The 15,271-nt window shown below is 40.6% G+C and overlaps 1 pseudogene; it reads left to right on the top strand.

The window, feature by feature from the left end:
- Nucleotides 1–13,950: 13,950 nt before the first annotated feature.
- Nucleotides 13,951–14,249, top strand: LOC150056573 (non-histone chromosomal protein HMG-14 pseudogene; annotated as a pseudogene).
- Nucleotides 14,250–15,271: the final 1,022 nt, after the last annotated feature.

The raw sequence follows: 15,271 nt of genomic DNA, 5'->3' as shown, positions 1-15,271 counted from the left end.
TACCCATTACTCTCCGCCCACCCACCACCCTCCCCCCCGTCTTGGTTTTCCCCCCTTCCCTATCAAATTTCAAATAACCAAATACAAATAAATTCAATATATCAGATAACAAAGTGAGATACTATACCAATATGAGATAACCAAGGGACACCAAAGGAGATGAGAGACAACATAGTACATTAAGGACAACAATCATTCGTTATATGGCTTTTGTTTTGATATGCTGGAGGTCCTTTCAATTAGCTTCATACTATATGGCCTTATGTATCAAGATTTTGCTCTATTGCAGATCTCTGCTAGTAGAGCCCAAGGTTTCTACTGATTATGACAAATGAGGGAAACCATTGAGCCTAAGTTCCTTTGAGTCTGGCTTACTTCACTTAATATGATTTTTTCTAAGTGTTTCCATTTCCTAACAAATGGGGCGATGTCATTCTTTCTGACAGCAGCATAGATTTCCATTGTGTACAAATACCACAACTTGTTGATCCACTCATCAACTGAGGGACATCTAGGTTGGTTCCATATCTTTGCTATGGTGAATAGTGCTGCAATGAACATTGTTGTGCTAGTGGATTTAGTATGCCCTAGATTCTGGATGGTTGGGTAAATGCCAAGTAGTGGAATTGCTGGGTCATAGGGGAGTTCTATGTTTAGCCTTTTGAGGCACTGCCACACTGCTTTCCATAGTGGCTGAACGAGTTTGCACTCCCACCAACAGTGTAGTAGTGATCCCTCCTGGCCACATCCCCTCCAGCATCTGTTGTTATTAGATTTCTTGATCCTGGCCATTCTAACTGGAGTGAGTGGAATCTTAGCGTTGTTTTGATTTGCATTTCTTTTATGACCAGAGATGTCGAGCATTTCTTCATGTATCTATAGGCCATTTTTGTTTCTTCTTCAGAGAAGACTCTCTTTAAGTCTTTGGCCCATTTTTTAATGGGATGGTTGTTACTTTGGAGGTTAGTTTTGGAGTGATTCAATTTTTTGAGTTGTTGATATATTTTAGATATGAGGCCTTTGTCCGGTGTTTGGTTGGTGAAGATTTTCTCCCACTCTGTAGGCTTCCTATTTAATTTACTAGCTATGTCCTTTGCCATACAAAAGCTCTGCAGTTTAATGCAGTCCCACTTATCCAGCCTTTCTCTGATTTGTTGTGATTCTTGGTCCCTATTAAGAAAGTTTTGACTTGTGCCAAGGAGGCCTAGTGTATCTCCTATTCCTTCTTCTTTTCTTCTTTATTTTTTGCAAGCTGGGAAAGGTCAAGGCTGGCACTGATATCAGGGACTGCTTTAATGAGTCAAAGGCCAGTTGCTGCTCCTCTCCCCAATTTAGGGGAGTATCTCCTTCAGCTGTAGTTCAATACAAAGGCTTAGCTATTTCAGCAAATCCTGGAATCAAGACGTGATGGTATCCTGCCCCTGAGAATTTTTTTTTCTTTTAGTTGAAGGGGGAGGTATCGTCCAAATGGATTCAGTTCCCCTTTTGGACAGTTTGCGGCTGCTACTGCAACTCATAGCATATTTGCAGAAGTTCTGCTTTCTCAGCTGACACTTTGTATCCAAAATGCTCAAGTTTTTTGAGTAAGTCCCAGGTGGCCTCCTTACAAACCTCCTTGCTTGAAGCTGAAAGTAGGATGTCGGCAACACATTGTAAGAGTTACTTCTGGATGTTCAATGCAAAAGGCTTCCAGGTCTTTATTGGTCTTGACTTGGGGTATCATAAAATAGAGTCGGAAAGTTCTTAAACTTATAGAAGCCTTTTCCAGGTTAGCTGGCTGGAGAAGCCATCCTTTAGGCCTGTCCATTTGAAGGTAAAGATAAGCTGACTGGCTTTTGCCAAAGGCAGATGTCACTCTGGTTTCAGTCTCCTGGAAGGTGGTTGTGGCACACAGCTTTGAAGCCACCTGACAGCTCAGATCCCATTCCTTGGAGGTCAAGAGGATCTGTAAAAGCTGCTGACAGTCATCCCACATGGGTTAATGAGTGAAGAAAATCAAGGAGTTAGAGCCTGGAGTTTTCAGAAAAAGGGGTAAGTCATCCTTGAGGTTCCTGTGGTTCTGAAGAACTGGGGGATCTGGTTCAAGATGATCCTATAGAAAGGGCAGCTTAAAGGAAGCCTCAGATGGCCATTTTATGCTGAACTCCAGTTATTCATGCTCACAGAGAGCCCAGAGATGGCTCACGGGGGTAGAGACAGATGTCAGTTGTCCCATGCTGTCCTGCTGGCAACTGGAAACAGCTGTGCACAGAGACAAGGGATAACCAAACAAGTGGCCACACAGACAAGACTCAGGTGGGATTCAAACCCATACAAAGCTGGCACTTACCTGACCTTGTCTGGTTCTGGTTCAGTTTGAGTTCAGTTCAGGTTCGTTTGGTACATAGAACATAAAACACTCACCAGTGTATTGCAACTGGTGCCAACCTGTTTCAGATGGGGTGACATCTCACTACCACCCAAGGTCGGGGTATACAGCTGCAGCTAGCTCAACCACGAACCTATCCAAGGCCAGCACACATTGGCCTGTTTGAGCCACTACACAGAACACAAGATGCTCCATGGCCTGTTTCAGTGGGTGCACGGGACACAAGACACTCATCAACCTGTCAGTAAGTGTACAAAATACTCACCTCTGGGGGATTTTAGACAGACTCCTGCTTAACGTTGACCACGGGAAGTAAGTATCTGGCTTGGAAAAACTACCGCCATTCTCTGAGGCTGAGAGGAATGTCTCTCAGTGGCCATTTCCTTTGAAAGGTCAGGGCTCACCCATCCTGGGCTTCCTGTAATCAAAGCTTGAAGCCAGGATCTTGCTGGGGACTCCAATGTAATATCCAAGCCATTTTGGGGGCCAAATCCCCCAGCAATAGAGTCACCAGCAGTAAACAGAGCTAGGAGTCAGTTTAAAAGCAGTGCATCAGCTACCCTCCACCTTTGGACTGATAGAGAGCAGCCCCAACGGTCAGTGGGGCTGAGCTTTTAAAGATAAACACCACACGCAGGTGGTAGTCACCAGATGACATCACCTTATGATTCCCATTGTCAATAATCACAAGGATGAAAACACACGCTGGTGGTCGTAACCACTCACAGGTGGTTGAGCAGAGTAAACATTTTCACAAAAAGAAGAACAATTTGGCAGCTAAGCATGCCAGGTTATTACAATAGAAATGAGATTATCCTATTATTGTCACATTTCGTCAATTTCCTAATAAAAATAACATGTTTATCCTTTCTGGTGCAAACATTTCCTGAGTTGGAGAGTGCTTGTGCCATGCTTCCATTCTTACAGGGTCATACAAAATATTTTCAGCCATCCTAAACCTGCCATCTATCTCTTGTTAAAATTTGTCTCCCTGGAACTGAAAACCACTGTCAGTTATCACCTCTGTGGTTTTGAGTTTTCCATCATGGCAAATAAATGGGACCATATGGTACCCTTTCAACAATGACATTCATCCCTTAGAAGATTTCCTTCTGATTCATTGTCTCTTTGCCTGAGTCACTGACTCTCTCCATTGTGTTGTTGAACACAATATTTGGTGGATGCATCACCAGCTGATCATCCATTCTGGTTGAATCTTTGTGGATTTAATATGGGCACATATAAAGAAAGTTCCAGGCTCTTGAACACACATAGATCTAAAATTAATTCTCTGAGTGTGTTGTACAGTTGTGCATTGTTGGAATGCAAGGTGTGGTAGCTGAGGTGAAACTCAGAAATATATCTACGTTCTAATCTCTAAAACTGGGGAGTATTGCCATGTATGGAAAATGCTGACTTCTCAAGTGTAATAAAATTCAAGACCTTGAAGTGGAGAGATTACTTATCCTGGATTATCACAATGGATTTTACATATAATTATGTGTCTTTCTGGGGGCAGACAGAGAGGGAATTGTCTGCAGTGCAGAAGAGGATGTACCCAAAGCAGAGAGATCTGAAGATTCAACACTGTGGTTTTGAAAGTGAGGAAAGAATCATAGGCAAACCAGAGATGCAGCTGCAGACAATGGAGTTGTGATTCAAGGAGGATGATCTGAGAGTTCCTCAGAGTGGAATTCTCTAGATCCTGAGGGAGTACAGCTGCTTCCCCACAGGGTTGTCCCCAGGGAGTCTGGCTTTGCCTTTCTAGCCCACAGAAGTGTAACAGAGTAAATTTGTATTGCCATTAACTAGGCTGTGGTGATAAAGGGATTTGCAGTGTTGTAAGAATCTGCCAAATGGTTTTCCAGTGTAACTGTGCTATTTGCGTAGTAGCCATTCATGAACTGGAGATCTGAAATTGAGCCAGTATCCGGCATTACCACTAGCACCTATGATCCATCGCTGACCCAGCCCAGACTGTACGGCCCAGATTCTCCTTCCAGTGTCCCTCACGGTTTTGTTTTGTTTTTAATTTGGCCGAAAATACTTTCTCCTCTCCTCTCTGTTTTTCTCTTTCCTTCCCATTCTCCCTCCCTTGCTCCTTCCCTCCATCTCCATCCATCTCCCCTCTCTCCCATATTCTCTTTTTAACTCCCTCTCCCTCCGTCTTGCCCAGGGGAATGAACTCAGATCCTCACACTCTTGCTTGGCTTTTTCTACTCAATGCTGGCACTTAAGCCACATGTCCACTTCTGGCTTGTTGTTGGTTAATAGGTGACTAAAAAAAAAAGGTTCATGGACTTTTCTGTGTGGGGTGGCTGTGGGCTGCAACTGCAATCCTCAGATCTCATCCTCCCAAGTAGCGGATTTTTACAAGCATGAAGCACCAGTGCTGGGCTGAAAATCCTTTTCTATTTTTGACAAGTCTTCTTTTATTTGTATTTAATTTCTAAAGTATTTAGGAGTTTTCTAGCTATCCTTTTGTTGTTGATTTCTATTTTAATTCAACCATTGTATCAAAACCCTTTTTTGTTGGTATTATTTCTATCTGTTCTCATTATTTCATGGCCCAGCTTCTCTGTGTGATCCCCAAGAGCTGGTGACAATGTCCCTGCCCTGATACTGTTGGATGAACAAAGGTGTGAAATCTTCTAGAAAAGTTAAACTATCCATTTCTTCTTTAATTCTATTGGCTTTACTCTCTATTTTATTGTTATTTATTTTTATAAGCATATACCTGTTTGATTTTCATGTGATATTATGGTTTCATAGTGCATTTTTATAAATCCACTTTATTCTTTTACCATAACAAACAGCACGTAATGATATTCTAAAAATTCATAATATACATTATTTCATTAAACAAAGTACACTTAAAATGGTGTGTATGTGCACTTGACAAATAATGATTTATATATTCATGGGCTATGTATGTTTACATTGTGGAATGATTAAATCAAGACAGTTAAAATATCCCTCACTCTAAGTTCTTACCTTCTCTACAAGGAAAGAGTATTTACATATTTTTTTCAGCAGTTTTGGACAGACAATATTAACTGTAATGCAAAATGGAATGATAAGAATTCCTTCCCCGCCTGACTGAAGTTTCTCAATCTTACCTAATCACTCCTCCCTGCTTAGTCTCAGATCACACAGTTCTAAAGGCCAGTTCTATTTTCGCATGCATCTGGATCATGGGATTCAGTACCAAATGATTTTCACTGATAGCTTATTTCCTGGCTTATTTCAACCTGGCATCAGATCCTACAAAATCACCACTGGGCTAGTGTCTTACCACCTGAAGCACAGCTTCATTTCTGGCCTCTTGGTGGTTAATGAATGGCAAAAGTGCCTTTTGAAGTGTTACCTGCTGAGGTTGAGGTATTCAACTTTCAATGCTAATCACAACCTGAACTTCACAGATCCAACTATTGAACCTGAAAAGTCATAAAAGCCATAAAACCAAAATCTCTAACATTTAAAAATTTTCAAGTCTAAATCCTGAGGATCAAATTCCAAAATGTTGAAATTCTGAAAACTGAAAAAAAAAGCCATAGACTACAAAAAAAGTTATAAGCTAAATTATGACTGAGGGATTGGCAAGAATTTCATAGTGAACATTTCAATTCAAACACATCTCTTATCTGGCCTGGGTCTCCCTTCCAGCTGGTGACTGGTAGGAATTGTTTGTGAATTAAAGCCAGGGACAGTACTGATTGATTTGCTACTGTGTTCAGGTAGGATAAGGAGACTGATGCTCAATTGTGTCGTGTTAGGTCAGCACCACTTATGTGGTCTGCAGTGAACCACACAAAGAATGGTTTTCAACACATCCAAGCCAACATAGAAGCACGGAACCACATGCCACAGCCCAATAGGGATTCTCTATTGATGCTGTTGTTTTGGAGATTATTCTGATGAGGTCAAAGTGGGCTTTCTGAGGAGAGCTGCACACCCAAAGAATCAAAATTAGCTATTTATGGCCATGCAAGATTTCATCATGGGTTTCATGGCTTTAAAAAATGGACTTTCTATCTCTACACACTGTATCTACACAATGCTCATATTTTATCCCTGTAATATTCTTCTTCACAAGCAGAATTTTCTTTCTCAGTCGTGTTTGTTTGAAGGGGAAGGGTATTTGCTTCATTCTTTCTTTTCTTAGTATTTCTCCTATCAACAATTATCAGCATTGTTTTTTAAATAATCATTAATTCATCTTTACTTTATTTTTCAGTATTGGATTTATAAATTTTGTAAAGATTTATCCAAAGAGGGAATTCTTTTCTTTCAACTTTGATTCAGTGCAAGTGTATTTCCACAATGCTGACTTTGTGTGTAAATACTGTAGACATGAAAAGGTTGTTACTGTTCAATCCATGAATATATATGCTTTCTGTACATCTTCTTGGAGAAAAGGATGTCCCTGGGATGAGATCTTAACATGCACAGTTCAAGGGGCTGATCAACCTCAAGGTTTTTTTTTGTTTGTTTGTTTTTGTTTGTTTTAGAGAGATTGTACATGATGGTATTTCAAATGACAATGCTTACAAAGCTGGGTAAACTTAGCAATCTCAGTGTTTTGTATTTCTCTTTTAGGCTGATTTTTTCCATGTATTTTTATTGTAATTAATAGAAAGGTTACATTATATTCACCAGATAGAAGGTGCATTATTTCACAAACATTGATACCCTTTCTCATGGCTTGGTCCCCATTTCCTTCTCCTCCCTCCCCCGGCTCATCTTGATTTCCCCCCTTCCCTATCCAATTTCAAATAACCAATTAAGCATATATATATAATATATCAGATAACAAGGTGAAATATTATTATAATATGAGATAACCAAGGGACAGTAAAAGAGATGAGAGATAACATAGTACATTAAGGACAACAGTCACTCGTTATATGGCTTTTGTTTCTATATCCTGGAGGTCCTTACATTTAGTGTCACACTATATGGCCTTATGTATCTAGGTTTTGCTCTATTGTAAATCTCTGCTAGTAGAGCCCAGGGTTTCTACTGATTATGACAAATGAGGGAAACCATTGACCCTATGTTCCTTTGAGTCTGGCTTACTTCACTTAATATGATTTTTTTCTATTTTGTCTTCTTTTGATTATCATACCTTTGTGTGCTAGAAGCAGAGAGTTAATACTTGCAGAAATATATATGCTATTGCTGTCTATTTCATTGTGTTAAGTGGAACCATAAAACTCTCATGATTCCCAAATCTTTGCTATTGAAAATGTAAATATCTTTTAGAGAATTTTATGATTATTTTTGTTCAGATTTCTATTTTCAAGACTTTGATCTTTGGAATTCCTAGCACTCTAATTATGGCATTTAGGATCATGCCTTTTAGGATTATAAATCCCTCCACCTTTGTTTACCACTAGATTTCTAGGCAAGGGTGTTATAAAAGAGCCATTATGCTTGATTTGTTATCATTTTTTTTTTGTCAACAGATAAGTGTTATGACGGGGTCACAGATCTGATGAAAGTTAGGTTGGAGAAGGTGGCTTGGTTAACCTCTACTTCAAACATACATGGATGAGGCTTGAAGCATTTGGTGAGAGACAGAACTAAAGGTGCTAGTAAATTCCTCAAAAATTTTTATGGATGTGTTCCTGAGATTGTGAGATCCCCTAAATCTGTGAATCACAGTCCATCCCCTTACCCCTGACCTCATCCCATTGAAGCAGAGACTCGGTGGCTGAAATGATGGAATGAGCTTTGGAGCTGAAATAGCGCTCCTGAACTAGTATTATAACATCTCATAGAAGGCAGTGCCTTTCAGGTGTCCTTTTTAGAGAGAACCACTGCTCTACCATAAAGACCACAGTAGCTACTTCCCTAGGGGATTAGAATACGTTCTTCCTCATATTGATTTCTGTATTGATCATTTCTACCTGAAGATTCTTGGCAAACAAGAAATTGTAGACTTGACTTTTCCTACCTGTAGAAGACCCTAAACTTTCCTTTGAGAAAGATCCCTGACCTGTATAAGGAGAAGATGATAACCCTTCTTCACAGAGCTTGGGAACTAAAGCTGCAATTGTACCAACAAATGGAACCAACCTTCCCTTCCCTTAGATTTACATACCTCTCCCCCATGTATCTCCTAGTGGCTTCTACACAATTGACTGTCCTAGTCTAAACCCTTTGTGCTTGGCTCTTTGATGTTTATTCATCATTTCATTCTCAGAGAAACCATTTTGCTTTGGACCTCTCTTTTGGACCTCATGTTTGTGAAAATCCCTATACACATGCAAACATTTAAAAAATAGTATGCTTTTCTCTTACTAATCTACCCCAGAGCAGTTGAAGATTCTGATTAAGACATAAGTTGGATACAAATAGGGTTTACCCTCTTCTGTAGCCTCAACTACTAGAAACTTTAGGATATAGTCTTAGCTTCTGAAGTGAGGCTACATAGCTGAGGCTCCCCAGTAGGGCTGCTCCCATCCAACCCAGGATTTCTCCACCACACAGCCTATATTCTGTAATTCACAGTGGGACTGGCTGAGGGTAGTAGGTATCACTGGGATATGGGAATCCACTTGCCTGACTGAGATTGCTTGCCTTTGATTTTATTCCTGGGTGTTAGCTTTTTTGTCCCCAACTTGTTACACATCTGCAACTCACTGCCTTTGTTGCTGGAGTAGTTTTTGCCTACTGAAATGTATAGCCGTGGGCAGTTTCTATAACATTATAACTATATAATGAAAAAGATAATCTTTACCTCAATTGCTTGTTGTTAAAAAGATATTAAAAGCTGCTCAACATCTCTGGTCATAAAAGAAATGCAAATCAAAACAACTCTAAGATTCCACTCACTCCAGTTAGAATGGCCAGGATCAGGAAAACGAATGACAACAGATGCTGGAGGGGATGTGGCCAGGAGGGATCACTACTACACTGTTGGTGGGAGTGCAAACTCATTCAGCCACTATGGAAAGCAGTGTGGCAGTGCCTCAAAAGGCTAAACATAGAACTCCCCTATGACCCAGCAATTCCACTACTTGGCATTTACCCAACCATCCAGAAACAAGGACATACTAAACCCACTAGCACAACAATGTTCATTGCAGCACTATTTACCATAGCAAAGATATGGAACCAACCTAGATGTCCCTCAGTTGATGAGTGGATCAACAAGTTGTGGTATTTGTACACAATGGAATTCTATGCTGCTGTTAGAAAGAATGACATCGCCCCATTTGTTAGGAAATGGAAAGACTTAGAAAAAATCATATTAAGTGAAGTAAGCCAGACTCAAAGGAACTTAGGCTCAATGGTTTCCCTCATTCGTCATAATCAGTAGAAACCTTGTGCTCTACTAGCAGAGATCTGCAATAGAGCAAAATCTGGATACATAAGGCCATATAATGTGAAACTAATTGAAAGGACCTCCAGGATATTGAAACAAAAGCCATATAATGAATGATTGTTGTCCTTAATGTACTATGTTGTCTCTCATCTCCTTTGCTGTCCCTTGGTTATCTCATATTGGTATAGTATCTCACTTTGTTATCTGATATATTGAATTTATTTGTATTTGGATATTTGAAATTTGATAGGGAAGGGGGGAAAACCAAGACAGGTGGGAGATGTGGCGAGGGGAGGGAAATGGGTACCAAGACATGTGAAAGGGTATCAATGTATGTGAATTAATGCACCTTCTATCTGGCAAATATCATGTAACCCTTTTACTAATTACAATAAAAAAATTAAAATAAATAAATAAATAAAAAATAATATAAGAATATTTCGAGGGGCTGGGAGTTTGGCCTAGTGGTTAAAGTTCTTGCCTAGCATGCACAAAGACCCGGGTTCAATTCCTTGGTACCACATACATACAGAAAAGCCGGAAGTGGTGCTGAGGCTCAAGTGGTAGAGCTCTAGCCTTGAGAAAGTCCAAGGACAGTGCTCAAGCCCGAGCCCAAGCCCAGGACTGGCAAAAAAAAAAAAGAATATTTCGATAAAAAAAAGATATTAAAAGCATTATTGAGTCTCTGGCTCATTTTGTTCTATGACACCTACCAGGCTGTCTTTCTTCCTTCTTTCTTTCCTTTCCTTTCCTTTCCTTTCCTTTCCTTTCCTTTCCTTTTTCCTTTCCTTTCCTTTCCTTTCCTTTCCTTTCCTTTCCTTTCCTTCCTTCCTTCCTTCCTTCCTTCCTTCCTTCCTTCCTTCCTCCCTCCATCCCTCCCTCCTCCCTCCCTCCCCCCCCCCCTCTCTCTCTCTCTCTCTCTCTCTCTTTTCTCTCTCTCTCTCTCTCTCTCTCCTTCCTTCCTAACTTTCTTATTTCCTCCCCCCCCTCTCTCAGGCTTGAACTCAGGGCCTGGACATTGTCTTTGTGCTTTCTCAAGGGTAGCACTCTACCACTTGAGTTACAGTACTACTTTCATCTTTTTCTGTGTATGTGGTGCTAGACAAGCACTCTACTACTAGGCCCCACCTAACAGGTTTTCTGTATCCTTTCTCACACTGACATGTGCACACAGATACCACAGACCTGATTTTACCCCCACATCAGTGGATGTTCATGACAAGTTTAATGAAAGTGAGCAGTAAGAGTCTGTGTAGACTGGATTAGAACAGCAGGGAAAAGACAACCAGATGCAACTTAACACTAACATTTATTTATTGACAAATATCAGATATGGTTCCATTGAAGGATTGTCTTGCTTTGTCAAACAAAACGACCTTCATATAATTTATTATTAAGGATATCAGAAAAGGAAATGAGTACAAAGCCCAGAATTTAGGATAAATGCAAACAAATGAAGCCAGTGTTCATAGAAGGTCTTGGAGTAGAGAACATTAAAATCAACAAGTGCATGTGTACTGTGAAACACCACAACTGCAATTGTCTTAGGAATGGGCTCAGGGTTGAGAATGGAGCTCAGTAGTAGAGTTCTTTCTTGGTATGCACATGCCTCAACTTCCATCCTCAGTACCACAAAAGAGAAAAGAGAATTATATAGTCTCTTCCTTAATCATTACTTGCTATGATTACAAAAGTCTTGCCAAAGAGACTTGATTTCCTGCATGTTTTAGAGGAAGAAGGAAGGCAAGATCTTTCTCCAGCTGGCTCAAGGGAAAGCAATGGACCCCGACCTGGTCTTACATCACATCCTCTGTGTTGTCGCCTTTGCTGGTCTTCCCCTATAGACATCTTTTTTTCTGAGGCAGCTTTTTTTTTAATACAATGAGGGGAATTTTTCTCTTTATTGAAGCTTTTTTTGCTAAGTAGAAAAAGCATGGCCTTCTCACAGTGTGTAACCCAACAAGTATACATGGATGAATCCTGTTCTTAAATCTCCAGAGCCTGGACCAATGAGTGTAGTTCCAATTGCTCTACTTTATAACCACTGGAATGATGAAATCCTACAACTCCAAGTCTCTGGCATTAAATATTAGAAGGTTTCTCTAGACTCACAGAGCTTTTGAAAAAGACAAATATAATATAGGATAAGATTTTTATTGAAGATCCAGCAAGAACATAATTACTGAGTAAATGTTTCTAGGTTACCTTTCACCTATGTCATTTACACAGTCTCATTTAATCTGGGAAATTATCTTCAAAGCTGTTTTTGATGGAATAACAGAGCAAAAAAATAATTAGAAAAATCAAGAAATACACTCAAGGTGACCTGCAAGTAAATGGCATTGGAAGGATTGTAATACAGGACCAACAGATACCAAACTATGAATTGTTTTTGACCACAGCAGTGGTCTATGTGTGGTTTGGAATAACAGCTACATCATCTCCAGGGGACTTGTTGGAAATGCATATAGTAAGGCTGGTGATATGGTCTAGTGGCAGAGGGCTTGTCTGCCTGTGGAAGTCTCCAGTTATTCTCAATACCAAAAGAGATAGAAAAGGAAGAGGAGGAGGAGGAAGGGGGAGTGTAGGGAGAAGAGGAAAAGGAGGGGGGAGGAGAAGGAGGAGGAGGGGGAAAGGAAGAAAGGAGGAGGGGGAAGAGGAGAAAGAAAGGAGAGAAAGAGGAGAAAGAAAGGAGGAGGAAGGGAAAAAGAAGAAGAAGGGGAGGAGGAATTAAAAGAGGGGAAAGAGGAGAAGGAGGAAGAGAATAAATGCAGGTATGCAGGTAGATTTGAGATATTTGGTTTCCAACATAGATATGCTGAATTAGAAAATCTGGAGACAGGGCCCACCAACCTTGTTTGTTGTTCCAGAAGGAGATCCTGCCATAGTTCAAGGAAATGGGAGGTCGTGGTTGTGGTTTCCATCTCACCATTTTAGCTTTCATTGGATGGATGTCCTCCGCTATGATTTAAATGTCTCCCCTAAGTTAATGCATAAAGGAAATGAACCCCTACATATATACACTGATGGGATTGGCAGGTGAGGCCATGGGATGTCATGGGAGTTGTCCCCAGAATGGCATGAGTAGCTTTATATGATGAGGAACCCAGGCAGTGCATCAGCATGGCGCCCATGGCCATGCTGTGAGGCAGCCAGAGGCTTTTCTTCCTCAGCTTCCACTTATGCTGACAGTGTGCCTGTGAAACTCCTAGACTCCAGAACCGAGGGGCACAGAAACCTCTCTTCTTACCTTCCTTGTTGTAGAGTTATGGAAACAAAAAGCAGGCAAAGACTTCATTGAAATTATGCCACATATGTTGTGTTGACCCAAAATTGTTTCCACTGGTTTCAACAAACTACTAAAGCCCTTCAGCAATGCCAATACTGTCTTCATGTAAAATTGAACACATGACACATTTCTTCTGGGGCTACTATATCTCTTAGAAAACGGTAGTTTTTAAGTAAGGACAAGCCTAGGCATGGTGATAATTTTGACTCTCTGTAATATCATCATAAATCTTCACAGAATCGTGTCCTACTTGGAAAATAATTTCAGCATGAAAAATGACCTTCCAATTAAATGTTAAGCAATGATGTATTAGGCAACATCTTCTAATGAAGATAAGAGTGATTCAGTACATAAACAATTTGTGGAGGGGGAATTTGTCACCACCATCACTTACTCAGTGGTGTGTATGGAAGGTGATAGATTCCACAGCAGTTCTTCTCCACCCACCAGTGGAAGGTCAAAGTCAAGGCTGTGTGGCACATCCATCATGGCTACCACGTAATACCCAGCTAGCTGCAGCAGTAAGATGCTGCAGGGCAGAGTTCTAGGGAAGCCATGGGAAGGAGAATTGCACAGTGGTCCCAGAAATTTCAGCTATTTTTGAACTGACAAGCTGTGGGTCTGCTCTCTCAGCATTGTCCAGGTGATCTGCCTGGTTCCAGTCCTCCCCTCCCTAATCTAGCCTTTCTGTTCCTAGTGAAATATTTCTGAACAAATACTGGATCTCCCTTCAGTTCCATATTCCCAGGACACACAGATAAATGTAAATAAATGTTTCATGCATAATCAAATGGAAAAGATCAATTTTTTAAAAATACTTAGATCTATGCTCTATTCACAATAGCCAAGCGATGGAAACAACCCAGATGGCCTACTACAGATGAATGGATACAAATACTGTGGTATGACAGATCCCTCAGGCAGCCTGAGTCTGGGGAAGTTGTCCCCCTGGCCACCTCGATGCCCAAGAGGAAGGTCAGCTTGGCCGAAAGCCCAGGAAGGACGAGCCGAAGAGGAGGTCAGCCCGGCTCTCAGCAAAGCCTGCTCCAGCCAAGGTGGAACCCAAACCCCAAAAGCCTGGGGGAAAGGATAAATCTTTGGACAAGAAAGTGCAAACCAAAGGAAAAAGGGGAGCAAAGGGCAAACAGGCTGAGGTGACCAGCCAGGAGACAAAAGATTTGTCTGCAGAAAATGGGGAGATGAAGAATGAGGAGAATGTAGTCTCTGAAGAAGCAGAGAAGGAAGCCAACTCTGACTAATGATACAACATGTCTTCGGTGGTCCCTGTCTCCTGTCTTGTCTCCTGTCTTGTACAATCCAGAGGAATATTTTTTATCAACTATTTTGTAAATGCAATTTTTTTAGTAACTCTAGAAACATTTTTAAAAAGGAGGGAATCCCACCTCATCCCATTTTTTAAGTGTAAATGATTTTTTTAAGAAGTAAAATCATTTGCTGGTTGTTTATTTTTTGGTACAACCAGAAAACAGTGTGCTATTGAATTCTGGAAGGCCTTGGCTGTCTTAAGTGCTGGGTTAACATAACATTCCATAGGTGAGGGGTTAGTTTTCTATCCTGTAATACAAAACATAGTAAATGGCAATTTTGGAATCGCGGTTGAGCATTTCATGTCTTGAATATTTGAAATTCTAGTCCCGTGTTGTTTACTTGTAGAACTGTTTTCCTAAAGGACACCACTCCTTGATCCTTTCTGTGAGAACTGTGTGTGCTCTGTCACACCTCCGCTCGTGGTAGTCTGGTTTTCCCAACTGTTGCTGTACTGTGAATGATGGAGAAATTTGGGTGTGTCATGCACACACTGACTTTGTGACATGGATGTTACATACGGGACCAACATTTGGAATATGAGTACTTAGTTTCCTCTTAAGAAAAGTTTGCTTCCAGGTATGAAACTGGAATGTCACTAGAATACTTTGCAAAACATTTCATGCATTTTGATGTTTGGTATGTGTGCTACGAGTTGTGTACAAGTTTAAATGTCTGTGTACTGATCCTTTACACAACCAATAAAATCTCAATTATGAAAAAAGTATCACATATACACACAATGGAATTCTACATAGCCAACATACAAGATAAAATCATGGCATTCCCTGGGAAGTGGATGGAATTAGAGCAAATCATGTTGAGTGCGATAAGTCAAGACCAAAGGAACAAAAGGCACATGGTCTCCTTGATATGTGGATATTAGATCCAAACAGTACAAGAGCCATGACTCAATATTTGGATACCCAAGGTTATGGACATGGTCTTGGAGATA

This window comes from Megascapheus bottae, chromosome 12 (assembly GCF_031878675.1).
Source record: "Megascapheus bottae isolate mThoBot1 chromosome 12, mThoBot2.hap1, whole genome shotgun sequence".
Classification (NCBI taxonomy): Eukaryota; Metazoa; Chordata; class Mammalia; order Rodentia; family Geomyidae; genus Megascapheus; species Megascapheus bottae.
The sequence above is the reverse complement of the archived record's forward strand: the minus strand, read 5'-3'. Positions and strand labels throughout refer to the sequence as shown.